Source organism: Phodopus roborovskii, unplaced genomic scaffold, assembly GCF_943737965.1.
Source record: "Phodopus roborovskii unplaced genomic scaffold, PHOROB, whole genome shotgun sequence".
In the NCBI taxonomy this organism is placed as follows: Eukaryota; Metazoa; Chordata; class Mammalia; order Rodentia; family Cricetidae; genus Phodopus; species Phodopus roborovskii.
This window is the reverse complement of record NW_026126434.1, coordinates 10,938,519-10,963,410: the sequence shown is the minus strand read 5'-3', so window position 1 is coordinate 10,963,410 and position 24,892 is coordinate 10,938,519. Positions and strand designations below refer to the sequence as shown.

At 43.8% G+C, this 24,892-nt stretch overlaps 1 non-coding gene across 1 annotated transcript; it reads left to right on the top strand.

Annotated features, from left to right (window-relative positions):
• The first annotated feature begins 1,095 nt into the window (after window positions 1-1,095).
• On the top strand, window positions 1,096-1,177 carry Trnas-uga (transfer RNA serine (anticodon UGA)). Its single transcript has one exon. It is a non-coding gene; the product is annotated as a tRNA-Ser (tRNA).
• The last annotated feature ends 23,715 nt before the right edge of the window (window positions 1,178-24,892 follow it).

Sequence of the window (24,892 nt, the reverse complement as noted above, 5' to 3'; positions counted from 1 at the left end):
CTGTCCCCCTTTCCCCAGGATTGTTTGTAAGACACACACACACACACACACCAATAAAAAAAAATGTATATATGTATATATATATCAACTTAATGAAATAAAAATAACAAATCATTCATCTACATGAATGATCCAAAGGGATGAAAATACAAGAAAAAAAATGGTGAAGATACAACAAAAAAGAAAATAAATGTTCTGTGTGGGAGCACATGTTAATCCGGGGACCGCGATAAGCAAGACCCTATTATTAGCAAGGTTAACTAAGGGAGAAATAAAAGTAATGCCTGGGGGTGTCGGGAGCCATGCGTGCCCATGCAGCCTGGGGCCCCTCCTGAACCCCAAATGATTTACCGCGAAAACTTTCCCCTTGGGGTTCGCGGGTGTAATCCCGGCCTGGGAGCAGCACACGGCGTGACAGCACACGTTAGTGAGTAAGGAGAAATGACTCCACACACCTACGCAGAGGTCGCTAAGCCTGGGCTTCCGGCCTCCTGAGAAACGCGCGCCTCGCGTCCCGTCCCGGCGGGAAATTCAAACGGGAGGGAGCGGGCGCGGGAGGGAGCCGCGCATGCGCGCTGGGACGGGCGCGAACCGCCGGGTGAGGCGCGCGGGCGCGCGGGAGCCCTCAGGCGGTGCGCTCGCCCGGAGGCGCCGAGGGCTGTCCGCAAGTCACGCCACGCCCCAGGCGCACCACGTGAGCTCCGCCTCCACGATGAGCGAGCGCTGTGGGACGGAAGCCCGCCAGGGGCGATGCAGGGACTTCCGGGGCGGGCGGGCCCAGCACAAACAGAGTCACGATCTTATGTTTCACGGCGACCTCATGGCGCCACTGGACAAGCGGGAGGGCAAAAGTCAGGTCTGCCACCAAAAACCAGGCCAGGTTGTGACTCCCCGAACTCCGCGAAGGACGGGCGCGAGGACCCGGACCGACCCGGTCCCTTTTTCTCCGCATCCACGCGCAAGGTCCAGCCACTCACCGCCGCAGCCGTCTCAGCCCAAGAAACTGAAGACAGTAGTCGCCCCGCCCCTTCCCAGCCCTAGCGCCCGGCGGTGGTTGTTATACTAAAGTGTCTCCGCCTTTCCTTTCCCTATGTAGCAGCGATGGCCGAGTGGTTAAGGCGTTGGACTTGAAATCCAATGGGGTCTCCCCGCGCAGGTTCGAACCCTGCTCGCTGCGGAAGCGGGTGCTTCAGCTTTTCACATTTTGTACCAACTACCCAAATCCTAATCTTCTGTCGTTTATATCAACTGCAAAATCCTTACTCTTTCCTGCGGTTTGATCTACCAGACCAGATAAATACGAAATTCTGTTGTGTACCGGAAGACTAGCAAGTCATTTCTGCAAAGCCGCAGTTTATAAAGTGGGAAGAAGCCTCTCCTAAAAGGCGAGAGAGCACCTTTATAACCTTGATGTTAGCACGAAGGGCGTATATACACATAAGAATGATGGAATTACTGGCTTTCCCAGGGTGACGAGCTAGTTTTGTTCAACTGTAACTAAGGACATCTTTCCCTTCCCTTGAAAAACCCCGAAATGCAGTGGGAAACCTTTTGAAGATAATTCCACTCATAATGTTACGGGCAGCAGTGCCGGGGTCAAATAGCTGGAAAAACTCAGATTCTGTCTTCCAAGATTCACCTTTGGATAAAGCATTGCTTGATCTCTCAGACTGAAGTCCCTTTTTAAATTCCTTCATTGCAAAGGTCCGCTTGGGCATAGTGAGAGACTCATGCCTGTCTACCCAGGACCAAAAGGATCTTGAGTTTGAGGAGTCTGTGATGCATGGAAGACTTGGTCTCCAACAATAAATAAATAAATAGTTAAAATAAAAGTCACATTGCATTTTTCACACCTATTTGCCTGAGCTGTGGTTTGGACATTCACACTAAAGCAATTGAACTCTAACCCCCACTGAGAGGAATTAAGAGGAAAAAACTTAACTGTGGCATTTGAATGAAGGTAAGGCCTTTGGGAATTGAGGCTAAATGGGTGGGGACCCCACCATGTGATGCCCTGTACTGCCTTGGACTCTGCAATATCCACACCAGCAAGAAGGACCTCACTAGGGGGCATCTGTTAAATATTGACCTTCCTACCTTCAGAACCGTTAGTTGAATGAAGATCCTTTCTCTAAAAATCGCTTCATTTGTGCCATTAATTATAAAAACAAACAAACCAAAAAAAAAAAAATGACTTGAGGTTTTTTTTTTTTTCCCACTAGATGGTTAGTTTACTGAGAATGTGTAAAGGTACCATATCTCTCATCTTGGCATCCCTGACTAGCATAAAGAATATACTTTACTCATCTAGTAGCTGATGGAAACTGAAGCAGACACCCACAGCTAAACACTAAGCCAAACTGGAATTCAGATGCAGAGGGGGAGGACAAGACCAGGCTATAGAAACCCACAGAGACAGCTGACCTGAACAAGGAGGAGCTAATGGGCCCCCACACTGATAGTTGGGAATCCAGCATTGGACATGGGTCTCAGCTAGAAGGCCTGGGCAGTCTAAGGGACCTCAGACAGTGGAACCAGGATGTATCCCTGGTGCACAAAAGGACTTTGGGAGCACATTCCCCATGGAGGGATACTCCCTTAACCTAGAAACAGGAGAGAAAGCCTAGTCCCTACTCCAAATGACTTGACAGATTTTGTTGACCCCTCCTGGAGAGCATCACCCTACATGTGGAGTGGGGGGGGGAGGACAAGGAGGAGAGCATGAGAGGGTGGGAGAGAGGAAAAGAGGGAGGGAGGGAGGGAGAGGGAACTGGGATCGATATGTAAAATAAGAAAAATAAATAAATTTTTAAAATGTAAATTAAAAAGAATATACTTTACATTTCGATGAAGGGATGAATAAATTTCAGCAGTTATTTGTATGAACAACTGCGCTATTCGGCATTTATGCCTGCTCGCCAGAAGAGGGCAACAGGTCCCATTATAGACCTTTGTGAGCCACCCTGTGGTTGCCCACAGTTGAACTCAGGACCTGTGGAAGAGCAGCCAGTGATCTTAACCACTGGAGTTCAAACTCCTTAAGTGTAAATAGACCAAAATAATTGTTTTTGCCAATTACATTCAGTTCATCCATAACTGGCAAATTCATAATTGTCCCTTCCTGCTGAGTCTGAGCAGCCCCTCCCCTCCTCGGTGTTCCTCATTCCAGTCATGGGGAAGGACACCCAGTAAGAGTTCTGATAACTCTGCCAATTCGCTAGCCTTCAGCCCAGTTCCTACCTAAGCTCAGTGCCACAGAGTTCGCCCCTAAACATGCTGACGATCCCCATTGTTCTCTATCCACCTCTACCACCCAGTCTAAACCAACAGTGCCTCATCCGACCTCTTCTCAGACCCCTCGTTGTGTCCTCCACCCACTCTTCTTCGACTCTTACCGCTTCCCTGCCGTTGGGCTCCTAACATTCCTCTTGAAAACACTCTAGGCTCCCTGTGTGCTCTTTTAATGAAGACTTCACCTCTAGGGCTAGAGAGATGGTTCAGTGGTTAAGAACAGAAACTGCCAGACTGGCAGAGGTGGCACACGCCTTTAAATCCCAGCACTCGGGAGACCAGCCTGGTCTACAAGTTCGGGGACAGCCAGGGGTACACACAGAAACAACCCTGTCTCACAAAATAGAAAAAAAAAAATACAAAGAACACATATTGCTATTCTGGAAGATCAGAGTTAACTTCCCAATACCATGTCAGATGGCTCTCAACCACCTGTAACTCCAGCTCCAGGGGCTACAGCTTCTCTATAGCTCCTCTATCCTTCTCAGGCACATGTATACCATGTGCACAGACAAACACACATATATATAATTAAAAATAACAAGAACAGCGCTAGGTGTGGTGGCGCACATCTTTAATCCCAGTCAGTACTTGGGAGACAGAGGCCATCATAGTACATGGCCAGCCAGGGCTACACAATGAGGCTCTATCTCAAAAACCTATTATTATTGTTGTTGTTGTTGTTGTGTATAATTATTATTAATTTCTAGCATGGCCCTATGGATCTCCATAATCTTTCATGAAACACTCTTGGTGCCTCCTTTATGTGATGGCTTGAACGAGAATGGTCCCATGGGCTCAAATGTTTTGTTGTGCCCAAGTCATGATGATTCCCAAAGACCACCAGGGAGAGACAGGCCCACTGATGCAAATGCATAAGGTTTATTGTTCATCCATCCATGACAGGGACCTTGTCTGGCTGGCTGACACAGCAGCCACCAGAGGAAGCGAGTTCCCTGTCTACTGTCAGGTTTTTAAAGGCAAAAATCACAGGATCGTATCAGTAGGTAAGGGTTGGTTTCTGACTGGATGACATTTGGGGAACAATCAGGGGAATTTCTCAAAGTCATATTTTGGCATGAAATACCTGTGTACCAATTATTCTCATTGGTCAGTGCTGAGAGTGAACATTCTGTGGTTTCTATGGCTTTGTCTTGTTACTTGCAGGTGGCCTGTTCATAGATACCAATAGTTTTTAAAACTGTATCCTGGAGATTGCTGGGGAGGAGGCTGGGGGGGGGGACTTTCTTTGTGTTCACTTTTAACCCTAGGATCTGAACTTTCTTTGTAATGTGCTGAGTCAGAGGCCTACATATCTTTTCTGTAGCTAAAGCAGTGGAGGCTGAATGAGGGTCTGGTCTCTTTATTAGTTTACCTCTTACCGTTTGAGTCCTTGATCCCCAATTGATGGAACTGTTTGAGAAGAATTAAGAGGTATGGGCTTGTTGGAGGAAGTGTTAGTGTGTTACTAGAGGCAGGCTTTGAGGTTTCAAAACACTTGTGCCATTCCCAATGCATGTGCTCTCTCTCTCTCTCTCTCTCTCTCTCTCTCTCTCTCTCTCTCTCTCTAGTGTGTTTGTGACTTCTGCAATCTAGTAAGTAACTTTGTTGAATAAATTTTGAGGCTATAAAGGTCAAAGAGCAAGAAGTCTCAGATACCGGAGCAGAAAGGATGGAGTGTTTGATGAGTGAAGGAAGACTGACTGCAGCCTTGGGGAAAATGAAGCAAGGCCTTCCTGAAGATATCCTGACTGCACATCTCAAGAGTTCTGGAGCAGAACCACCAGTTGCATTCAGCACGGTTCAGTGTGATTTACAACGTTGATATTTTGTTGTAACACAGCATGTTCGGGGTAAAGGGGCTTCGTCGATGGAGTGTCCAGCAGCAGAGCCCTTGTTGTGCAGTGGGGCTGGGAAAAGAGGAACGGGAGATAAGGCTGGCCTAGGCTGTGAGCACAGTTTTTGTGTTCTTAGCCCCACTGGAGGGGTTTGTGCTTCTAAAGATCTTGCTGTTCCATGTTCCCACCTGTCCCCTTGGAGACAACTGGTTTCAGGCTGTCTATGTGTACTATAGGGCACAGAATAATGATATTACCTATGCCTCAGTGGCTCCAGGGAGTAAGAGACATGAGCTCTGAGCCTGGAATCATCTGGGGAAATGGTCAGCCTGTCAGGCTGAAGCACTAAAGAAAACTGAGAAAGAAACTCAGCTCTTGTTCCAAGGGTTAGTTTCCCATTCTGCATAAAGATGATGGATGAAGCTCACCCAAGCTTCTAGAAAAGCAATTGATTGTGACTGCTTCCAAAGACACCAAGGACTTAGATTACCCTAGCACTTCCATCAGACTGTGAGGCTCTGACTCCGTGCCATCCCTGACTCATGTGGTCCTGGGTCCTGGGGCCTGGGGCCCAGGCCTTGTGCATATTAGGCAAACACTCTACCAGCCGAGATACAGCTTCAGGTCCGCCCTCAGACCACACCCCACCAAACACACACACACACACACACACACACACACACACACACACACACACACACCACCACCACCACCACCACCACCACCACCAAACACACACACACACACACAAAACCAACCACACACATACACAGTTTTTTTTTTTTTTGTTTTTTTTTTTTTTTTTTTGGTTTTGTTTTTGCGACAAGGTCTTGTTATGTAACCCTAGCTGACCTAAAACTCACTACATAGACCTGGCCTTGAACTAGCAGCAATGTCCTGTCTCTGCCTCCTGAGTACAGGGATGACAGGTGTGAGCCACTACGCCTGGTTTTCATGTCTGTTTTTAGAAATACAATTCTTCTGTTCTCCTCCCAGCTCTGACCCACTCCAGTTAAAATATGCATATAATCTCAGCATTTAATAGGTGAGGCAGGAAGATTAAGAATTGAAGCTCCTTTGATGGGAGATGTCATTCTGTATATGTTTTTCATACTGGTTAATAATAAAGCACTGTTGGCCAATAGGAAAGGAAGATAGGAGGGACTAGGAGACAAGGAGGAAATAGAAAGTAGGAAGGAGGAGTCAAGATGGAGAGTCTGGAGAGAGCAGTATGCCGCCGGCTCCCCGGTAAGAGAAGGCCATATGAAAATACATAGATCAACAAAAATGGGTTAATAATTAAGGCAGAGCTAGCCGATAAGAAACAAGTAACCGGGCCAACAGCATTGTATCAAATACAGAGTCTCTGTGTATTATTTGGGGCTGGCGGCGTGGCGGCGGGTCAAGACCAGCGGCGGCAGGCGGAAAAACCGTACGCCTTACACTCCTTCTTGACTACAAAGTTAGTATGAGGCCAGTCTGAACTACATGAGAGCCTACCTCAAAAATAATAATAATAATTAATAATAGGGGCCAGGGAGCTGGCTGAGTGGTTAAGAGCACTGGCTGTTCTTCCAGAGGACCCAGGTTCAATTCCCAGCTCACAACTGTCTGTAACTCCAGTTCCAGGGTATCTGACACCCTTATACAGACACACATGCAGGCAAAAACACCAATGTACATGAAATAAAAATAAATTTTAAAAAATAACAGTAATATGTACATACATCTGAAACATATAGTATGTGTCAACTATGAGATAATCTATTCCTAGGACGAAAACCCTGATTTGAGGAAGTTTTCTCTCCTGGGCTCTCTTAGAATGGGCAAATCTGTCCAGATGATGTCATCACCCCTATATGGACATTGCTCTGTCTGTCTCTCTTGCCTGCTCAAAAAAGCACACACACACACCACCATAGATTCCCATGGCTAACACAGTAAAAGCCAAACTCCCTAACTTTATGCCTTCATAATTTGACCCTAATCTCTACTCAATCCTACTCTCCCTATGTGACCCATCGAGGAACTGAACTAGTTTACACCCCCTCACAGAACAGGTTCACTATTCCTGGCCCTTCCACACACATTGGCACCCGTGGCTTAAAAATGCTTTCTGGGCCTGGAGAGATGGCTCAGCAGCTAAGTGCTCTTTGTTGCTTTTGCAAGACCCATGTTTGGTTCCCAGCAGCCATGTAATGATTCACAACCATCTGTAACTCCAACTCCAGAGGATCTGAGGCCCTCTCTGACCTCCAAGTGCACCAGGCATACACATAGTATATATGCATATAGACAAAACACTCATACACATAAATTAAATAAGTCTTTTAAAATCTTTAAAGAAGCTGGGTGGTGGTGACACATACATTTAATCCCAGCTCTCCAGAGGTAGAGACAATGGGATCTCTGTGAGTTCGAGGCCAACCTGGCCTACAGAGCAAGTTCCAGGATAGGCTCCAAAGCCACAGAGAAACCCTGTCTCGAAAAAAAGAAAAAAGAAAAGAAACTTTTTCCTGCCCTTAATGGTTGATTTGAAATATGCCTGCCCACCAACATGCATACAGACATAGACAGACAGAAACACAAACACACACACACACACACACACACACACACACACACACACACGACAGATTTAAGAGCAAACACTCGAATAGGTTTAAAATAATGTACTTATAAGCAAAACACAATTTATGTTCCTCCCTGTCTCATTTTCAAGAAACATTACAAAAAAGCTTACAGAAATATTAGGAATCTTATTTAACTGGTGAAAACTACATACACAAGGAGGTACACACACATGCACATAGATACACACACACACACACCTTTTTTAAAGAGGAGGTCTTGCTATAAACTAAGTTGACACAGAATTTTTTGGCTCAAGAAATTCTCCTGCCTCAGTGTCCTATGTATAGGACTATAGGCACCATGCTCAGCTAGAAATCTTATTTTACAACAATGCAAAACAGAAACTTTTTCATTAAATGATCTGCTTAGTGGAGAGATGACAATAGATTACAGTGACTCCCTCTCTCCTTACCTTGCCACTAAGGGTACCTTCCTGGAGGACACCAGGTATGTTTCTCAGTTTAGTTTTCTGTGGGTTTTTTTTGTTTGTTTGTTTTGTTTTTAATTTGAAATTATTGTATTTTTATGTGTTTTTATGTATGTCTGTGCACCACATGCATGCAAGTATCCACATCCACACAGGCCAGAAGAGGGCATCAGACCCTTTTGAACCAGAGTTCCAGATAGTGGTTACCCACCACGTGGGTTCTGGGAACTGAACCTGGGTCCTCTGGAGGAACAGCAAGGGCTCTCTAGCCTCCTCAATGTATTCTTATTTTGTTCTGCTTATAGTTTCTGGTTGTTTTAAACAGAGTCTCTCTATTATATAGCTCTGGCTGTCCTGGAGCTCACTTTGTATAGACCATGTTGACCTCAAACTCACAGAAATCTACCTGCCTCTACCTCCCAAGTACTGGAATTAAAGGCATGTGTCACCACCATGCCCGGCTCTCGACGCATGACTCCATATGCACCCCCTAAGAGCTGACGAGTGTCAGCTTATTTGGTGTACCAAATATTTCCAACTGAGCTGTTGTTAAAAAGATACCCCGCCTTTCTATTCGACAAGTTTGCTCATTAGGAGCGGCTCTGCTGACTCAAATGCCCTGGGCAGGCAGAGCTCCCTGGGTCAGAATGGACAGACATAATTTATTCAACCAAATCCCTATTGATGACCATAAAAGTTGATTCCAGTCTTTTGATCCTTAATAATGCGGGGAGGGATGGGGGAGGGCTGGGGAGGGACTTCAAAGAAATGTCGACATTTATACTTGACTTTTTCTATTTTTATTAACAATCCAATATGCCCCAGCTATCATTTCTGTAATTGCAGCCTTTGCTCACCCAAATGCTGCCCTGCGGGTAGCACTGGCTGCATCCGGCACCAGAAAAGAATGCAAAAAGTTGGCATGACAAAGGAGGCAGATCAAGAGCTTTCCCGGCAGAGTGCAGCGTGTAATCACTAGGGCAAGGTACTGAAGGGAAGTCCGCGAGACCCAGTGTGCTCCTGCTTTTGCCTTCAGCACCTTTCAGGCATGAGATGGATAACACGAAGAATCCCCCCACCCCCACCCAGTACCTATGTGTACATGAGGGTGCAGTCTCAATCCCTTGCAAGACTGGCTTAAGGGTGGGTTATTTTAGGAGCTAATTTACTTCTAAAAAGCGGGCTTAGAGGCTCACAGATACTGTTATCAATTGCTTTTCCTGTCCCTGCTTTTCACCGCAGAAAAATAGCCAATGCATCTCTCAAATCTCCTTGTGACAGTCTGATCTCGGTTTGTATTCGTCTAGGTTTGAAAAATGACCGCTGTCGGTCCGCAGCTCTTGCACAGATACTGAGACTTCAGCATCTTCTTCAAGTAGCCAAGTCGGTTCTTTCTTTAACCTGCATTAAAAAAAAAAAAAAAAAAAAAAAAAAAAAAGTCTTTTGGCCACGTTTCTCAAGTTTGTCTTTATAACACATCGACTCTGCTACGGGCTAGGCTGTGTGTTCACATTTGAGCTTTTCAGTTACCGCTTTTTCATTGCCTATTATTGTTACTAAAGTATTTGGAGATTTCTTACTGGGAAGAGAATTGGCTACTGAGAAAATAAATTTTTCATCTTTTCAGCAAGAACTCCCCCAGCAAACCTAATAATACACTTTCTAGCCATGTTACGTTCATTGCTCACTGCTCTAATCAAAACCAGGAGACAGGAATTTGTGGAAAGAAATGGATTCTAGTTACAATTTGAAGCCAGAACTACAGGGGGGAAAGATTCTCTCTCTCTCTCTCTCTCTCTCTCTCTCTCTCTCAATCTCTCTCTCTCTCCCCCCTGTCTCCCCTCTCTCCCTTCCCCCCTCTCTTCCCACACACCCTTTCCAACTAGTGCAAAATAATCTTCAAAGGGAAGAGCTAGCTTAATATACCTCTTTTTTTAATTAGTTCTATTTTTAACTAAGAATTTCATAAATGCGCATAATGTGTTTTGATCAAATCCATTCCTCAGTAGCTCCAATTCTCCCCTATTGCCCCCACCCCACTATTCCCTCTAAATTTCATATGCTGTTTTTAAACCCACAGTGTCCATTTAGTATCTCCAGTATGTATGTACATGGGTGTAGGACCCTCTACTGGCATGGGAGTTGTCTTAGTTAGGGTTTCAATTGCTTTGAAGAGACACCATGATCATGGTAACTCTTATAAAGAAAAACACTTAATTAGAGCTTGCTTACAATTTCAAAAGCTTAATCCATCATCGTGAGCATGGCAGTGTGCAGGAGACATGATGCTGGAGAAGGAGCTGAGACTCTACATCTTGATCCACAGGCAGCAGAAGGATCTGTGTCAACAGCCTGGCTTGAGCATATATAACCGTAAAGCCCACCTCCACAGTGACATAATTCCTCCAAGAAGGCCAGACCCTGTGGGCCAGGCATTCAAACTCATGAGTCTATAGGGAATACACATGTTAAAACCACCTCTCAAGTGTGGCATCCCTGAAGAAAACGGACTCTCCCTCCCCTGGTGGTCATCATTGCCAATAGCTCCTAAGCTAAGAGTGGGGGTCCACGCCCCCACCCCCATCATGATGGGCTCTCAGCCAGCTTGATATCGTGCAGGGCTTGTGCATGCAGAGTCCTGGCTGCCCTGACATCCTGTGGGCAACAGTCCTGTCATCCCCAAAACACTGCTTTGATGTAGTCATCCACTAACTCTGACTCTTAAAATCCTTACTCCTGTCAAAATAATCCCTGAGACTTTGGAAGAGGGTGTGTGTTATCCAGACATCCCACTTAGGGCTGAACACTCCATAGTCTCTTATTCTCTGCTTGCTGACTATTTGTGGGCCTCTGTGTTAATCACCATCTGTTGTAAGAAGAAGCTTCTCTGGCAAGGATTGAGAGAGCCCACCAATCTCTGCATGTAAAGATAAGAATGTATGCACCTCCTGTCTTGTCTCTCCCTCTGCTCTCTACGTGGCCCTCCCCACTGGCCTAAGTAATCCACCCCTTTAGGTGAGAACAGGACATAGAGTAGTTCTGAAAAGACAAATATTTCTTTGGAACTTCTATTCACACAGTTTAATATACATATCCCCTAAGATATATACTACTATGTGGCAATTTAAGCTATTTTTAATTGAACTGTAGTTCATAGTACTTGTGATGCACAGGGCTCTGGATTCGATCCTAACTATGCATACACACACACACCAAAAAAAAAAAAGGGGGGGGAACCCTAATATATAGTCAAATTGAAATTTAAATTATTGAAAATCTTAAGCATGTAAAGTTGAACAGAAAAAAAAACATATTTTTCATAAAAATTATTTTATGTGGGGCAGTGGTGGTGTATGCCTTAATCCCAGCCCTCGGGAGGCAGAGACAGGTGGACCTGAATGAGTTTGAGGCCAGCCTGGTCTACAGAGTAAATCCCAGGATAGCCAGAGCTACACAGAGAAACCCTGTCTCAAAACAAAACAAAACAAAAAAAAAAAAAAATAGAAAGAAAAAAGAAGAAAAGAAAGAAGCCTATTGTGGTGGCTTGGGTCCCAGTTGGTGGTACTGTTTGGGGAGGGTTAGGGGGTGTGGTCTTGATGGAAGAAGTACATGGAAGTACATGAGTTTTGAGATTAAAAGCCTTGTCCTCCTTCCAGTTCACTTTCCCTGTCCACACTTACAGTAGAAGATGGTCGCTTTGAGCTTCCTGCTTCAGCCACTGTGCCTGCCACTTGCTACCATGTACCCTCACCATGGTAGACTTTTATTCCTCTGGATAAACCAAAATAAATTCTTTCTCCCATAAGTTGCTTTTGGCCATAGTGTTTTATCACAGCAACTGAAAAGTAATTACTGTATCAATTGGTTTGTATGCCAACTGTCTTACTGTTTCATTGCTATGAATAGACTTCATCCATGATCACACCAATTTTTATAAAAGAAAGCATTTAATTGAAGCAGGCTTACAGTTCAGAGGTTCAGTCCAGTCCATTATCGTCACAGCAGAAAACATGGCAGCACACAGACAGACATGGTGCTGGAGAAGTACCTTAGAGTTCTATATCTGGATCCTCAGGCAGCAGGAAAAGAGAATGAGCCACTGAGCCTGGCTCAAGTATCTGAAACCTCAAAACCCGGTGACACACTTCCTCCAGCAAGGCCACACCTCCAATAATGCCTCTCCCTAGTTCCTTAGGGGTCATTTTCATTCAAATCGCCACACCAATTAAAAAATATATTTAGAAAAAATCATATCACATATTTTGGGAAGGAAAGAAAAGATTGGAATAAGGAAAGAAAAATAAAGGGAGGGAAAGAAACAGAAAAGAGCAGAGAGAAAAGGAGAGAAAAAGAAACAAGATGAGATTAAAGCAAGAGGAAAGGAGATCTTCAAGGAAGGGACAGAAATGGGGCTAGGAAGTGAGTTAGCTACAAAGAGTTCCTTCTGAGCGCATTCTCCAGAAGTGTGACTGGTCAGCATGAGGCAACTTTTTATATGCTAGTGACACCGTAGTCTTCTACGATGCCAGCAGCACTAAGAAAAATGAGGCCAAAAGATCATCACAAGTTTGAGGCCAATAGGGCTACAAATCCAGAGCAACTCTCAGAAAACCAGAATTGTTTTCACCATGGGAAAGTGTAGAGAGCCACCGGTGCCATTCCCGAAGATGGCCCCGGTTTCCTGTCCATAAGCCAGCAAGGCGCGGATGTGCGATCCACGTCATGGGGTAACCATTACGACCGTTGCAGGCTGCAACGTAGCTGTCACCCTCTGCAATGGTCGGACACAGCTCCTCTGCAACTGTCAGTAACGGACACAGCTCCTCTATATAAGCAGAGCCCTTTTTCCTCCTAGGGGTCTTCCCTCAACTTGCTGTAATGAGCCATGCAATAAACATAGCTGCAGAAGAATCCTGTTGTTGAGTGTCGTTCTTGCAGGCAAGGTGATAGTGCTTGACAGGAAAGGCAAAGGTGGAATGAGCATTCTTCCCGCCACCATTCAATGGCAGGCACCAATACGGCAAAAAGTGTCCTCCATTACCTCATCGTTTCACACTCTAACATGTGTTGACCAAACTGTGAACCCCGAGTTTGCCTTTACATTAATTAAATAAAATCACCCTTGGATCAGGAGGCAGAGCCAGCAACTAGTTGTCAGAAAGTAATCATAGAAAGTCAGAAGGAGTCCGGAAGATGGATAGAGAGATACACAGGAAGTAATAGGGAGGGATTTTGAGTGTGGGAGTCTTTGTTGTGGTGAAGCCAAAGGAAGCTCTCTGTCTGAGACACCACTGAACAGGCAAGTTCAGCTAGTCGCTCCTCAACCTCTCTGAGCTAGCAAGTTTTCACTGCAGCCTTTGACTACCAAGTCTTATTGATGAATACAACAATAAAGATTTAGTTAAAAACTACAGTTGGTGGCAGCAACAGGAGACAGATATACGGACGGGCATAAAAGTCTTTTTTTTAAAAAAAGATTTTCCATGGCCCTGGACTTTATACATGAAATGCCTATAATAGACAAAATTCTCACCAGACCCCATAGTAGAGGTGGAGAGACAGCGCAGTGAATGGACTTCACTCATTCACAGTCAGGACCAAAGGCTTTCTGGGTGGAACGTTCTGCTACTGGTAGCCCTATGCCACCATCTTGTGGCTATTGGAAGAAAGACAACCTGAATTTTTTGTTGTTGTTTGGTTTTTGTTGTTTTGTTTGTTTTGGTTTTGGTTTTTTAAATGGTTTCTCAGTGTAATAGCCCTGGCTGTCCTGAAACCTACTCTGTAGACTAGATTGGCCTCAAAAGCAGAAGTGCTCCAGCCTCAGCCTCCTGGGTGCAGGGATTAAAGTCATGTGTCACCACTGCCTAGCTGATGACCTGATTTTTTATTTTTCAGGGTGTATATGAATGTATTTTGTAGTAGGAAAAAAATCTCTATTTTCTTGTCATTTTCTCCAATGATTTTTAATCCAGGTAGAACCGACTTTTGGAAGATTTTGAAAGTAGACTACAAAAAAATATTCTCAGAGCAGCATACAAATTAGTTTAAATCCCCTCCCCCCCCCCTTGGCTGGGGCTGGAGACATGACTCGGCAGTTAAGAGCACTAACTGCTCTTCGGAAGAACTCAGAGTTCAATTCCCAGCATCAACATGGCAATCACGACCATCTGTAACTCTGGTTCCAGGTAATCTGACACCTTCTGGTCACCACAGGCATTACACAAACATACATGGCAAGCAAATACTTAGACACAAAAGATGAAATTAATGTTAAATATTTTAGGGGTTTTTATCTTTTTTTTAAGACAGGATTTCTCTGTGTACGATTTTGTAGATCAGGCTGGCCTCAAACTTATGGAGATCTACCTGCTTTTCCCTCCTGAGTGCTGGGATTAAAGGCACATGCCACTTTGCCTCACTAAATATTTTTAAAAATCATCTTGGTGCTGAAGAGTTGGCTCAGTGGTTAAGAGAAATCGCTACGATGATGGGACAAACTTAGTAGACTTCCTAGGGGAGGCCTTACCCTCTCCATAGAGTAGATGGGAGGAGGGGGAGGGGGGAGAAGACAGAGAGGAGGGAGGAGGAACTGACAGTGCAATGTAAAAGGTAAATTAATAAAAAAGAGAGAGAGAGAGAGAACTCAGTTGCTCTTACAGAGAGCCTGGGTTCTATTCCCAGTACCCACATAGTGGCTCGCCACCACCTCTAACTCCAGTCCTACAAGATCTGATTCCCTTCTTCTGACCTCCGAAGATACCAGGCAATCACGTGGTGCACATACATACATGCAAGCAAAACACTCATACACACAAAAATTATTTTCAAAAAAATTAAATCACCTTGCACAGAAATGGCTCGACTTTTGCAAGACAAGTTCACTGAAATGTGAAAATCATGGTACGTACCATCTGGTTAAAATCCCTGTGTGAATTCCACGCTCTTCGAATGGAAACTTGGCATCCTGAAGCTCTCAGCTGGAGTTGACCAAAGAGAGATGCCGTCTTCATAATTCTCATCTTTCTCAAGGCCTTCAACTGTCACGTCTATGAGTGGTGAAAACGCTTCCTCCAATTCCTTGTTAAGCAGTCATAGTGCTATGTCACTTTTCCTTCATCTTCTCTGAAACCAGCTATAAAAACTAACCCTCATCACTAAAAATCACACACTTTCTGAGAAGCAAACAGGATCTGCTTTAGACAAGTCGTCTTCGGTTTAATCTGGGCCTTGTACCAAGTGTGTGATCAGTGCGTAGTACAGAAGATGCCTTTTTGCTAGAGCAGGGGAGATGTGCCTCTCAGAGACCCCAGAGCAGCTCAGAACAGTCACATATGGTTACCGGCTATCATATTAATGATGTGTTTTATAGCACAATGTTTCTCAAGATAGAAAATTTAATAATACGCATAGAAAAAAAACCCCAGGATCTTTTTCAAGTACATATCCCAATTTAGATCCTCTGTGGGGTTCACAATGCTGAATTCTCACGAGACCCTTTGACCACATTCTGGGGATCGATCTTGGCCACCGTCCCTGCCACTCAAGCATTGGAATCCCTGGGGAGGCTGTGAAGACAGACCCTGCAGCTTGCCCCTCACAGGCTCTGACCCAGGGAGCCTGGAGTGTGGTCCAGGAATTTGCAGGACTTTTTTATTTTTATTTTTTTTTTTAAGATTTACTTTATCTCTTAATTTTTTATATGTCTGTTTGGTGTGTGTCTGTAAGTATGGGTACCTATGAGAGGCTGGAAAAAAGTTTCAAATTCCATGGATCTGGAATTGAAGGCAGTTGTGAGCTGGCTGACGTGAGTGTTGGGAACTTTTGCCAGAGCAGTACAAGCTTTAATTGCTGAGCTGGCTGTCCAGCCCCAAGAACACAAATTTATAAAAAGACCCTGGCTAATCTGGAGCACCATCCTATGAGAGATGGGAAAGTAAAGTTTTAATCACTCTAATTTTCTTTCTCACTTGCTGCTTGCAGTAGTATATTTGTGCTACTGTAATAAAAATAATGCAGGCTGGGTAATTTTATAAATAGCAGAAATTTATTTCTTACTGTTCTGGAAGATAAAATAGAAAGACAATTGTTTGAGGGATATATATACATACACACACACACACACACACACGGCACAGATGTACATGCAGGCAAAACATTCATTAAAAATATATATATGTATATGTACATACATACATACATACATACATACATGGTTTTTTGAGACAGGGATTCTGTGTAGCCCTGGCTATCTTAGAACTCAAATCAGGCAGGCCTCAAACTTAGAGATCTACCTGCCTCTGCCTCCAGAGTCTTGAAACCTAAGGCATGTGCCACCACCACCCAAAAATAAATATTTTTAAAAAAGAGAAGAAATGCCAGGAAGTAATGGTATAAGACTTTAATCACAGTACTTGGGAGGCAGAGGCAAGCAGATCTCAATGAGTTAGAGGCCAGCATGATCTATAGAGTGAGTTCCAGGACAACCAGACTGTTACAGAGAAAACCTGTCTCGAATAAAGAAAGAGAGAGAGAGAGAGAGAGAGAGAGAGAGAGAGAGAGAGAGAGCCCATCAGTGGTGATGCATGCCTTTGATCGCAGCACTTGGGAGACAGAAGCAGGAGGAGCTCTGTGAGTTCAAAGCCAGCCTGGTCTACAAAGTAAGTTCCAGAATGGCCAGGACTACTTAGAGAAACCTTGAAAAGAGAGGGGGGGGGGAAGGGAGGGAGACAGAGGGGCAGGAAGTGGGGCAGGAAGTTGAACCAGGTGGTGGCTAACACCTGCCCCTCCAGCACTTGGAGTTTGGGAGGTAGTTTGTTTGTGCATTTGTTTAAGTTTGGAGGTTGCTTGGTTTGGGGTTTAGTGGGATTTAGGGGATTTGATGAAGGTCCTCTCACATGCTAAGCAGGTATTGTCCCTCATTTTTTAAAATGTATTTATTTATTATGTATACAGAGTTCTGCCTGCAGGTCTGCCTGCAGGCCAGACGAAGACAAGAGATCTCATTACGGGTGGTTGTGAGCCATGGGGTTGCTGGAAATTGAACTCAGGACCTCTGGAAGAGCAGCCAATGCTTTTAACCGCTGAGTCATCTGTCCAGCCCCCTCCCTCACTCATTTTTTTAATGACAAAGTCTCACTACATTGCCCAGCTATCCTTGGATTTTCTCTGTAACCCAGCAGGCCTTCAGCCTTGTGACCCTTTTGCCTCAGCATCCAAAGTAGCTAGAATGACAGACTTAAGGGAGGAGAATTGGATGTTCAAGGCCAGGCCAATCTCACACTATACATTATACATTTATATATAGTGGTCACAGCCTGGATACAGGATTGTGACCCTGTTTCAAAAGACAAGATAGTAATCATAATTATTTTTAAAATAAAATAAGCTATCCAGAGTAATCAGAACAGAATTATAAAGATGCAAGCTCTCCCTGTGTTTTCTCTGTCCTTGCTAATTCCTTTGATTTGTAGTTTATCCCTCCCCAGCTCCCACGATGTTCATGTCTAAGCTAGCCACTTTGCTTTCTATTGTTGTAATAAAACACTAATCAAACAAACTTGGGGAAGGAAAGGGTTTCCTGGGCTTACACATCTATGTCCATCATTGAAGTAAGTTGGGGTGGAAACCTGGAGACTGGAACTCAAACAGAGACCATGGAGGACCACTGCTTACTGCCTTTCTCCCCTTGGTATGTTCAGCTACCATCTGCCCAAGGATGGCACAGTCCACAGTGGGCAGGACTGTCCTAATCAATTAGCAATTAAGAAAAGCTCCCACCCACATGCCCACAGGCCCTGAGACAGTTTCTCTATTGAGTTCTTTCTTCCTGTGTGTGTCAAGTTGACAACCAATATCAAGCCATCACACTAGCCTACCCTAGACCCGAGCCTCAGCTGAGGTCTTATGGTCTCCAAAGGGATTGCTTTGTTTTGTTTTAAATCCACCAACAAATCGAAGGAGCCAGATCAGAGTTAAAGAAATTTGTCTTACATGTCACATTAGGCCACATCCAGAAAAATATCCAGCTCTCTATACTCCTAAAGCATTAGGAGAAACAATAGAATCCACTGGGAGAAGAAAGGATGAGAAAAGTGGCCTCTGATACTGTGTCCCCACCCCTAGGAGAGTGAGAAGCCTGGGAGCCCAGAAGCAGTAAAACCATATCAGCCCGAGCTACCACAGGATCTGAAATAGAAGGGAACTGGGATCTCGGTGGCCAGCATTTCATCCTCTTTTCAATACTTCATCAGTTTTGTAATTCCTCCCATCACACTCCCCAGAAGTCCCTGCAGTTCCAATCTTCATGTGGGGGGTGGACGGTAATGGGTTTTGCCTTCCAGGAAATTAAAAGTCCCTCTCAATAACCGCATTAGTCATCGACACTTGCTGCTGTGACCCATCTTGTAACCCATAAGATACTGGCAAGGAAAAGATATAAAAATTCATAAGCAAGAAGGCAATCTCCTCCTTATCTCCTCCCTCTCTGTGTCTGTCTCTCCTCCTCTGTCTCTGTGTCTTTGTGTCTCTCTTCCTCTCTTTCTCTCTCTCTCTCTCTCTCTACCGCTCTCTCTCATCCTTTTTGCATTTCTAATCATCAAGGGGCTGTTTCTAGCAGCTGGGATTATGTACAAGGGGCAATGGAAAATAAATGAATTTAAAAGAAACAGCCTCAGTGTCCGAAGAAGCTCTGTTGAGTCGCTTTAAAAAGAATGGAAGGTCTCAGAATTGTATTTCCACATTTCAGTGCACACAGAAGTGACCACCATGACACAGATGAGAAAGGTTCCATTATCCTGTCTCTGTGGAAAGTACCAGAAGAAGTGTGTGCTCTGACTTTATTATTAATTCACATTGTGGGCACTGCTTCCTATTAAAGGTGACGGGAGGTGATTGCTAAATTGTTCTGTCAACACAGCAAGTGCTTCTGGTGCAACAGAGCCTAGGCTAGAGGAAGAAAAACTGAAGGCAAGAATTTGAATAAGCAAACACTTTTTCCTGATGTTTTTCAACCCTATGGCCCTAAAATCTGTGAAAACTAGCCATCTGCATTTACTGTTTGCTTAAAGAATATAATAGCTAGCCAGGTATGATGGCATGCACCTTTAATCCTAGTATTAGAAGGCAGAGGTGGGCAGATCTCTGTGAGTTCATGAGGGCCAGCTCTACCAAATTCAGTTCCTGGCACCCACATGGGGTGGCTCACAACTGCTTCAAGGTGGGGAAGGAGAGGGATCTGACACCCTCTTCTGGCCTCTGCAGGTACTGCCATAAATCTCTCTTTTAAGGATATAGTAACCAAATTCCAAATGCTCACCCATTCTCTCTGACACAAAAACATCCAGAGTTAGGAATTTATCCCACAGGTGTATTTCCCATACAAGAGACATTTGACACTATGTATTTACAGTGTTACTCATGGTTACAAAAATAAAAAGACAATCAATAAATACCTAGGACGGTAGCACAAGCCTATAATCAGCACTGAGGAGAGACAGGAAGACGGTGAGGTCAAGGCCAGCAGTGTAATATGGTAAAAACCCTGCCTTAAAAAAAATAAAGATAGCCAGGCCGTGGTGGTGTATGCCTTTAATCCCAGCACTCAGGAGGCAGAGACAGGTGGATCTCTGTGAGTTCGAGACCAGCCTGGTCTACAAGAGCTAGTTCCAGGACAGCCTTCAAAACCACAGAAAAACCCTGTCTCAAAAAACCAAAAAAAAAAAAAAAAAGTTAACTTTAAAAAAAATAAAGAAAGAAAATAAAGAAAAGGTAGTGGTGGTGTTTGCCTTTAATCCCAGCACTTTGGAGGCAGAGGCAGCCTGTGAGTTCGAGGCCAGCCTGGTCTACAAAGTGAGTTCCAGAACAGGCTCCAAAGTTACACAGAGAAACCCTGTCTCAAAAAAACAAAATAAATAAATAGATGAAAGATCAGCCTGAACAGCAATCAATAAAGTACAAGTGAAATAACTTATGGTTCAAACCAGGCATAGTACATGCTTGTAATCCCAACAGTCAAGAGGCTGAGTGAGGCCAGTATGGCCTACTTAATGAAACCCTGTCCTTTAAAATAAGTAAATAATAAGTATATTCACTTATTCAAGGAATTGTTTGTTTGAGATGGGGTTTCTCTGCATAACAGCTCTGGCTGTCCTAGAACTCACTCTGTAGATCAGGCTGGCCTTGAACTCACCAAGATCTACCTGCCTTTGCCTCCTGAGTGCTTAGAATAAATGTGTGCATCACCACCACCCAGCAGACATGGAATTTTTTAACATCCGTTAAGAAGAATAAATTAGCAAGTGCTTTAAGAACTCTCCAGGATGTGGTAAGTGAATAAATGGAGGCTTGGGTTTCCCATAGTGGTTAGATTCTGGGCTTTGAGTAAAAGGAGGTTTTACAGCTATAGATGTAATGCACTGCCCTTGATGCAAGGAACAGAAACACAAGTGGTTATAACTACATAAAATACATACTCTAATAAGTGTTGGAGTACCCTGCACTGTACCATGTCTATACAGCTCTCTGAGCTCAGTGCCAAATGGAGGATTCCCTTTATTGCCAAGCTCCCTCCCTATCTGGATAATATCTCTAGGCCCTGAGACCTGACCCTATCTGGAAGTTGTCACTAAGCCTGGATGCCTGACCTATCTCAACTGTGACCTTTGACACAGATCCCTGAGGATGCTCTCCCCCTGCTTCCTATATGATAATTAGTATTGTGCTCAAAACACAAATTAGCTGTATCCATCCTATATATCTTCCCTCACTCTGAAGTAAAGCTGAGCTGTAACACTGAGATTATCTCCTGCAGGTCATCTGAACCCTTCTCAATCGCTTCTGCTCCCCCTCCCAGAGTCCCCAAGGAAGAAGGAGACCCACAATAAGGAAAGAAAATATACAAGAATCCCTGCACCTGGGCCAGCTCCTGCAGTATGACCCTGACCTAAGTCCCAGAAGCCCACATAAAGACAGAGAAGAATCAGCTCCACAAAGTGAGCCTCTGACCTCCACACTTCGACAATGGCCCATGAGTGCACAGAAACACACACAAAAACACACTCACAAAGAAACACACACACACACACACACACACACACGATCTCTCTTTTTCTTCCAAAAGTATCTCTGAAAAGAGCACTAATGAGAAGGACTTGAGAAAGGATACAACTCAATTAATTAACTCACAACCCAATACATAATAATTTAATAAGAATAGTAACTAATGCAATGATACATAGTCGTCATGTTCTAACCACACTACATAAACTAATTCAATATTCTCCTTTAGGCATAAATGTTCACAGTTCACATATGTCTTACTTCACTACAGCAGCAACTCCTTTTATCATTTTAATTGCTCCTCTCTGTCTCTGTCTCTCCCTCCCCCCTCTCTCTCTCTGGGGGGTAGGTATAAGTGCATGACACCTGTGGAAATCCTAGGACAACTTTTGGGAGTTAGTTATCTCCTTCTACTGTATGTCTGAGAGATGGAACTCAGGTACACAACTTAGTTAGCAGTGGATATCTTTACTCACCAGCTTTCAGCTTCTCTTGAGAGAATAAACATAACTGAAGCATTTTTATATCCTGCTAGTACAAAATTTATCACATTATGATGCTTTCAAGACTATATGCCCTGGGCTGGAGAGATGGTTCAGCAGTTAAGAGCACTGGCTGCTCTTGCAGAGGACTCAAATTCAATTCCTAGTAACCACATGGTGGCTCACGACCAAATGAAACTACAGTGGGAAAGAAGGGAAAAGCACATTTTAATATGAACCTTGGACTAGAGAGAGAGAGAGAGAGAGAGAGAGAGAGTTATGTCTGTCCTCACCCCATTCCTGGCTAGGCCAGCTTTGCTGACTCAACAGCCATGGACATATCAGCCTCTATCATGGGAGATAAAACTTTTTAAACACTAAATAGACAGGTTGATCAGAACATATAGGTATTAAAAGCTACCATTTCCGAATTAAAACAACAGTTAGATTCCCTTGCAGAAATGGTTGTAGAAAACTCAGAGAGACTTAGACTTCTCATGAGATAAGGGGGGACTATATATAGCTTTGAGGAAAACTTGTTGTTTCTATTATAATTGATCAGGAGTAACTAAAAAAAAAAAAAAAAAAAATCTTGCCATTGTTGGGAGAAAAACTCAGAAAGGACAGAGACAAAGACATGCATGAATCAGATCATTGGTAGCACCCTCTATCTCCTGGTCCCCTTCAGCACAGGGCCAATTCTTTATCAATCCAGTAAAAGGAATTGTCCTTAGGGCCAACTACACCTCTTCAGAGCAGGATGAGTCCACAATTTGACTCATTCACTAAGATGAGTGAGGGATGTAACAGGGCCTGGGCCTTAGCACAACTGCCTCCATGATGGGAGTCCCATTCAGACCATATAACTCAGCATGTGGACAGCACCACCTGCCAAAATGAAAACAAAGACCTGATCTATCAAAGTCCACAGTTCTGGGAAAGTCTCAAATGCACTAACCTTGCTTTTTTGGCTTATGTAGTTCTGACTCTGGCTGTTTTTGTTAACTAAAGTATATCAACAACCCAGGATGTGTTTTTTGTGCTTAAAAGCTCACCTTGAAAGAGGCTCAGGGCTCCTGGGATCCCAAACACCCAGCGTAGTCACCAAATGACTAATAAAGACTTTATATTGACTTAACCCTGAGTATGAGTAGTCTCTTCTGGTGGTTACCCCACAATATTTCCCCAAAGACACCAGGAGATATACATGCAGGCAAAACACCCATACACATAAAATGAAATAATTTGGGGGGACAGGGTTAGAGACAGGGTTTCTCTGTGCAGCCCAGACTGTCCTGGAACTCACTCTATAAACTAGGCTGGCCTCATTTAAAGATCTTCCTTCCTCTGCCTACTGAAGTCATGGGGTTAAAGGCATGCACCATCATTGCCTGGCACATAAAATAATTCTTAAAAATAAAAAAAAAATGTGCTTCATAATTCAATATCAGACTTAAGGGAAACTAATCAATGTCAATATTCAGAACTAACTTAAAAGCCTACCAATCTCACTAGATTATCTTTCCATAATCAGTGTCCTATGGGATGAGCCAAGCCACAATCCACAAATAGTGGCTTTCAAATTGTACATGTGTACACACAGCCAACTGTGGTTGTGCCGGACATGCTGAGCAGTTCAAAATATTGAAGAAGCATTGATCAAATTTTCCATCTAGATTCCATTTAAAGGACTGTAATACCTAAGCACAGACTGATTTTTTTTTTTTTTAACTTAAGAGTCGGGTTGATACTCAGTAGTTTATATGTAAAGGGTCCCAAAGGGTTAAATGGGATTGTGTGTGTTAGATGCTTCACACAAGTCATGAGCAGCAGGTCAATAAAACCATCTTGTCAATAATGGGAGAGGGGGGTCTATAATCAAATAGACCTACTCATGGGAGTGGGGGGCTGCCCCCTTTGATGTGTTGTTAAAATATAAAATCAGTCTAAGGGTGGAACAGGGAAAAAAATGAAAGTAATTCTTGGATTGAAACCCTGCCTATTTGCTACAACACTGGCTAGTGCTGGGCTCTGTAAAGGAAATCAATTGTCTGAGAGCCCATCTCACTCATATTTTCTTGTGTATTTATTTCCCATTTTTAAATAAAATTTGCAAAAGAAATTGACAATGCCAAACCGTATTTACTGAAATTGTAAAATATTGATAGAAATTGTTTTCTAAATTGTCTTATGGATAACAAAACAGCAAAAATTCAGGTAAAACTAAGGGAGTCAGCACAAGGTTATACTCTCTTATTTATTTTTTAATTTAATTTTTTGGATTTTTGAGACAGGGTTTCTCTGTGTAACAACCCACGTTGTTCTGGAACTTGATTTATAGATCTGCCTGCCTCTGCCTCCCAAGTGCTGGGACTAAAGGTGTGCACCACCACCACCGAATACTTTTTATTTTCCTCCATTTTTTTTTTTTTTTTTTTTTGAAGTGTTCTCCAAAATTGACAAGTTGAAGTACCAAGCCCTAGTAGCTTACTTGGAAATCCATTCTTTAACGATAGAAATGAGTTAAGATGAAGTTGTGACACATGTGCCTGTCTCTGGTATGACTGTTGTCTTCATATGGAGGTAGAGACCCAGGGACTCCAGTGAACAGAGAAGGCAGTGTGAGTGCGTGCAGCCAAGAAGGCGGCCACCCGCACAAGGACAGGCGCAGAAACGACACGCCCATCCCCTGAATCTGGACTTTCAGCTCTACAAAGTATAAGGCATGATTAAGCCAGGGTGCAGTTTGCTTATATCGGCCATCAAGGAGTAATACTGCCTGCACTGGTATTTCATAAAAGTAAGCATTTTATGGCTTGCTTTTTGCTTTGGTTTGGTTTTATTGAGACAGAATTCCCTGTAGCCCATGCTGCCCAGTGGCTGTGTAGACACAGCTGGCCTTGAACTCCTGGTCTTCTGCTCCCACTTCCCAATTGCTGATATGACGGGTGTGTGTCACCACATCTAGCAAGGAAACATTTTCTTTTTAAGTCTTTATTTATTTATTTTTATATTTGCATTGGTGTTTTGCCTGCAGGTACATCTATGCGAGAGTGTCAGATCTTAGAGTTATAGTATTGAGTTGCATGTGGGTGCTGGGCTTTGAACTGGGTCCTCTGGAGTCAGTGTCCTCAACCTCTGAGCCATCTCTGCAGCCCAGGAGA